The 6289-nt window shown below is 31.9% G+C and overlaps 1 pseudogene; it reads right to left on the bottom strand.

Annotated features, from left to right (window-relative positions):
* Positions 1-3724: 3724 nt before the first annotated feature.
* On the bottom strand, positions 3725-5886 carry LOC108466829 (pectinesterase-like; annotated as a pseudogene).
* Positions 5887-6289: the final 403 nt, after the last annotated feature.

Genomic DNA, 6289 nt, shown 5'->3' with positions numbered 1-6289 from the left:
AGCTAAAATATACATTTCTTTAACTTTCCCACTTTCTTTTCTCGTATTTGTCATTTCCTTTCCTTTGTCTGCAATGTTTTTCTCTTCTTTCTCTTCACTATCATATTAAGAACACAAAACTTTATATAACAAAACTCTACTTCAACATTATTTTCATACTTTTTCTACAATATCAAGCTTTAAAACATGACAAAATCTTGATGATCTTTTCTTGTCCTATTGATTTCAAGCCTTACATTAAATTTCTCTCTCCTCCAACTTCAATTCTCTTCGAATGCAAGATGATATTCATACTCATTATAGTCTTCTTCTCACTTTTCCCTCTTGGAGGTTAAGATAATTCTTTCGATTTTTAAGTGAAAATAATAAATTTTGATGAAAATGGCAAAATTCAATAACTCAACTTTTTTTTCTCTCGTGATAGAAGGCAACATGAAAAAAAATGATGGATAACTTATTTTCATCTTTTCCATTTATTTATTCATTCATTAATTAATAAAATATCTAATAATAAAATAAATATAAAATATTCCAACCAATTGACTTTCAACACCAAATAACCCATAATTATTACACTTTAATAATTGATATTGATTCAAATTGAGAAATGATTATTTTGCCCTTGAAATTTCTCAACATTCGTTTATGAGCCATTACTCAATTTTGTAAAAATTATAATTTAATCCTCTCATTTATCCACTTATTCAATTTGGTCCTCATTCACCAATTTATTTTATATTTTAGTCTTTTCTTCCTTTAAAATATTTACACTTTTAGTCTTTTAAGATTTCCATATTTATATTTTGATCCTATAAATCTTAAATATTTATACTAAGACCACAATAATTTTCACATTTTATGATTTAATCCCAACCTTAAATTAATACATCATGTCATGTCCTTTGTTATTCATCAACTTTCTCTTTTATTGGTTTTATACATGATTTGATTAAGAGTCCATCCCCTCACAATAAAAACTAAATGGATTGTTGAAAAGTCCTATACATGTTATCAATCTACTTATAAATTTAAAATTATGACAGTTTTATATTAAAAGCTAAAATATTCCGTAAAATCAACCACATGCAAGTGTGACAATTTTAAAAGTTTTAAAAAAAAATGTGACAATTACACGTGAAAATCCATTGCAAATGGAATAATTTTAACAAGTTGATGAGACTAATCACAGTTACACTTTTTTTTCTTTTTTTTTCCTCTTTTTAACAACACAATTGCACTTTTAAGACAGCTATGTCCATAATAGATGTCAAATCTTATACACTCATCAATCAATTTATCCTCATGTTGGAAAAATCTTAGAAGCAATGGCAAAATAAATAAAATGCAGTAAATATTTATAATTATTTGAATTAAATTAATCAATTGGTTAAATTAATTAAATCAAGAGTTGATCACAGTATAAGATAAAAATATTTTAAATTAATTAAATTATGATTTGGTACGAATAGATTTAAATAAATTTTATTATTTTAATATTTTTATTTTTATAAATTTTAATAATTTTAATTGAATTAATTTTTTTGGAAGCAAAACAAATATTTGAGTTAATGCCATAAAATCTCAGCCTCAAATTTTTCAATATTTTTCAAGACTTGTTTTAATTAGTCCCATTTCTACGTCAAGATTTTCATTTTCTTTTCCTTTCATGGTGCGCTTTAAATATAGATATAAATTTAAAATATATTATGTTAATCTATATTATATTTTAAAGGTGTGCATCGACCGAGCACAGTCGGGCTTAACTAAAATTTAGGCTCATTTGTTAAGCTCGGGCCCGACTTGTCTATATTAATTTTAAATTATTTTTATATAATTTTAAAATATATATATAATACATCAAAAATACTAAAAACATTAAAATAAATATTTCTCAACAAATTGAAAATAAATTTAAAAAATATGTATACTTAAATAACACTAAGATAAATACAATTAACAAGCAAATGCCTCTAAAATAATAACAAAATTAACAAATGTCTTTAAAATAATAACAAAATTAACAATAAAATAAGTTTCATACAATATCCAAATAATAACAACAAAATAGTAGCAACTTAATAGTAAAATAGTAGCAAAATAGGGAGAAAATAATACAAATAATATTAAAAAATAGATTTTTTGTCCTTTAATGAATTAAAATGAACTCGGCCAAAATGCCTTACCCGAGGCCCGGCCTATTTTTAAACGGACCTTATTTTTTTGTCTAAGCCCATTTTTTTAGCCTATATTTTTGCCCAAACCCTCCCACATTTTGAGAGGCCTTTCGGGTTGGGCTGGGTGGCTCGACTCATGAACAGGTCTAATTATATTATACTATATTATATTATATTAGATTATATTATATTTGAAGATCAATAATATTATACTTATATTTGAATACATGTTAAATATATATTTTGCGGTTAGGTTATGTCGAAAACTAAAATAAGACTCAAATTCTGTCTCACTTAAACCGTTATTTTGTTCACCATCATCATTAACGAACACTACATAATCATCATTCCGTGATCTTTTCATTGCAGGAGTATGACCGTATGAGTAAAGCTTGAATTTTAACAGCCTCTTTCATAACAAATTGAGAGTTGATTGGTTTTTGCTTGATAGATATATGGTAAGTTATAGCTAGACCAAGTAACTATTACAAGTAAAACAACGATGAACACCAAGAAGGTTTATACAATTTGAAATCTTTACATTTGTGGGGCCTTGCTAAGAGAGTTAATCCACTATACTTACTGAGATTTAAATCTCAATCATTCACAAAAAAACAACCTCACTTATATATTCTAATCAGGATCACTCTCCTCTAAAACTTTCCTCTTAAAAGCTAAGATGTAAATTAGGCGACTCTTTTTTCTTTTTACTAAAGACTCACTTAAGTTTAGTATACAAATTTTCACACTGCAAATGACAATTTTGAAATTTATCATTACATTCTTACAAAAAATTTAAATGATTTATTTTGTGAGTGACTTAGTGGAATTAAATGGTTGAGAAAAAAGATTGGGGTGAAAGGGTGTAGAAAGATTGATGGAGCAACTAGAGATATTTGGATTGAGTTTGGCAAAGTGAATGGGACATTCTTTTCCCCTCGTAGTGGGCAGGCAAGTGTTGAACTCGTTTTGTTGGATACAAAATAAATTTGAGTGTTTGTGGCAAATGATAGTACCTCCAAATGTACAAAAATTGACTTCAAACCCTAAAACATATCTCATATAAGTGCTAATGGTCTTTAGCAAGCATTTTCACTAGTGGAATATCTTATGGTGTTGTCCCTTATCCTTCCTTTCTTTCTCTGTTTTGGATATCCATTCATCTTCTGAATTTGTTAAGATATAGTGAGCAGTTTCTTGTGCAAAATTACAAATTCCTAAGGTGGAAATATGTATATTTAAAAGGATGGTATCTTTGAACTTATGAATGGATACTCAGAATCACTAACAACATAAAAACTTTGTGTTATTAAGAAGACTTAGAAAGAAAGTCAATGCAATTGGACATGAAAATAGTTGGCGGTGGCAGTTTCATTCACTGTCGCTATCACCTTCATCTTTTTTCTTTTTTTTTCCCAATATTCCTTCAAACGAGATTAATTAACCTTTTTTATGGCCAAAAAAGTTAACAATGTATTCCCACTTCCTACGTAATATTATAATCGATATAAATACCAAGATTTTCATATAAATAAATAAAAGTCTAAGTATTTGAACCAACGTATTTGTTCATTTATAAATACAACAATTTCAACATGATTTATTATACAACCACTTCTCCTCTTCAACAAATTCAACTATATATACATAGTCTTTATCACCCAAAGCTATATGACAATTTTAAACATAGGGTTACTTTGGTATTTACATTTTTCCTAATGCCGAAATCAACAAATTCATAGTCCAACATCAAATGGCACTCCACTCCCTGGAATCCATGCATTTCCAGCGAGAAAATTACCAACAGTGAATTTCCCAGCTTCAGTAGCATCTATAACACGATATCCACCCCACTTCACTCTCCCCCCGTGCTTGCACCGGTGCCGGTATTCATATGCTCAGCATAGTAAAGACTACTTAAAGCAAAATTCCCACTCCATGGTAACCAACCTTCTGCCTCGATCAGTCCATCCAAACCAGTCTTCATAAACACAGTTCTCGAGTATTTCTGCCATGGTCGCCCCAAATAGTTCTTGAATGAACCCTGAACGGCCCTCAGGTCAGACGCCGCCGTCACACGTGAGTTGTGGACGATTATCCCCGTATTCTCATTTGGGTCAGTTCTTGCTTGTGCTGGACAGTGTTCATTTGGCCGCTCATTGGTCGTCGAATATAAATGTTGCAGTTTTAGAAAACGGTGATAGCGTCACCGAATATGAAGTCTACAGTTCCATAAATATCACAGTCGCGGTAGAATTGGCGTTGGGAATAGACATATAAGGTATCTTGGTAACCTTTGAAGCTGCAACGGTAGAAGATTGAGAAATCAGAGCCAGGGCGGAGGGCTACTGCCTGGTGTTTTTGAGGTCCGGCAGTGTTCTCGAAAGTGATGTCACGAGCTATGAAGCCATCACCGACAATGGCTGAAAGAAGAAATGAATGAATGATGTGAGTAATCAAATGATAGGTTGAAAATAAGAAAAAAGCAAGAGGACTAATTTTTTTCTCACGTTTTTACTGTTATATTTTCTCATTTAGTTGTGTAAAGAACTATAGTGTTGGTGAAATGGGAGACATAAAAATATCCAACTAATTAGAAAAAAATAATCATGTTTTTACTATTCTAAAAAGAATAAAAGAACAAATTGATGTAGATTATTTGCATGAGTGTTTTGATTTGTGATTCAAATCATGTTTCTTTTTCCTTACTTTTTCTTCTTAATTTAGGATTACTTTATGTTTTTGTCTAAGTTTAGAATGTGACTTTGAAATAATTTATACATGTTGCTTACCAAATGTTGCTGTGCGAAAAGTTGTTGTAGTTTGAGCATTTTTATTACTAGTAACAACCGTAGCGCCAATTCCATCTCCAATTAAAATGATATTTCTAGCTGATCTTTGAATATCAACATTCTCATTGTAAACTCCAGCTTTTACGTGTACGACAGTTCTTTTTCCACTGCCAGCCGCCGCCACCGCCTCCGATAGGGTCTTGAAGTTGCCGGAACCGTCTTGAGCCACCACAATGTCAGCTTTTAATGGTGCACCAGTTTTCTGCAAGAGCTTTCGGTCGACACCGGAAAGCCAAGTGGGGAATCCATTGGCAAGCAGGCGTCTATTGCCAACTTGATTAGCGGTAACATTAACAGTGGGCTTATTGATGGCCAGGGAATTGCTAATCAACTTGGAAAAGTTGGTTAGCATGAGTGGTAAGGTTTGTAAATGAGAGGCCAAGTTGAAGTCAATGAAGCCATTTTGGCAGGTTTGATGGTTGGCTATGGCAGCACTTAACCAGGTTTGAGCATCTAATGGACTATTGGTGCTCTTCGATCGGTTAAGATGGGAAATGGTGTCTTGGTAGAGCTCCAAGCAATCATTCCAAGCCAATTTGGCTCGCTCATTGAAAGAAGTCAAGTCCATGGTAGAGACGAGGTGATGAGCTTAAACTGCTTGGTTTAAGGTGACCTGAATCGCAAGGTCACGGAAGGAGAAGCGGGTTTGATCAAAGGCAAGGCTTGATGTTGCAACATTAACACCATTTCCCATGAAATGGTTGCAGACATCAGGGTAGGGTGTTTGGGTACATGATGTTACTGTAGCTGCAACGTTCCCTAGGGGAACACAAGTGAAGAAATAAGCAATGAGAAATGGTATGGCAAGAAGCTTATCCATGAAGACAATTGGTTTTAGATGTAAAGCTTTGAATGTTTGAATTGATGAAAAGAAAGGGAGGGAAGAGAGGTTTATATAGAGCTACAAAAAAGTGGGAGAAAACATGAATTGTGAAGGGGGATCAATTTCCTCATTTACTGGGCCCAGGGGCTTACTTTGTGGCTCAGGGCATTTGTATGGTTTTTTCTTTATTTTATTTTGTTAATACTATAGACATAATAACAAATATAGTAATAATAAGAGGGTGAAGTCATTGACTCATAAGTCTTGGCTATTTATAACTTTAGACACTTGAGTTTGGTATAAAAGAATTTTCAAAGCAATTTTGTAGTTGGAACAACCTTTTCTTCCTATATGGTTTTTTATGCATGTCTCCAACTCCTATTCTCCATTAACAAATTATTAACGTACATATTGCATCAAATCAATAAATTGGAAGCTTT

Source organism: Gossypium arboreum, chromosome 2 (genome assembly GCF_025698485.1).
Source record: "Gossypium arboreum isolate Shixiya-1 chromosome 2, ASM2569848v2, whole genome shotgun sequence".
NCBI classification, from domain to species: Eukaryota; Viridiplantae; Streptophyta; class Magnoliopsida; order Malvales; family Malvaceae; genus Gossypium; species Gossypium arboreum.
The sequence above is the reverse complement of the archived record's forward strand: the minus strand, read 5'-3'. Positions and strand labels throughout refer to the sequence as shown.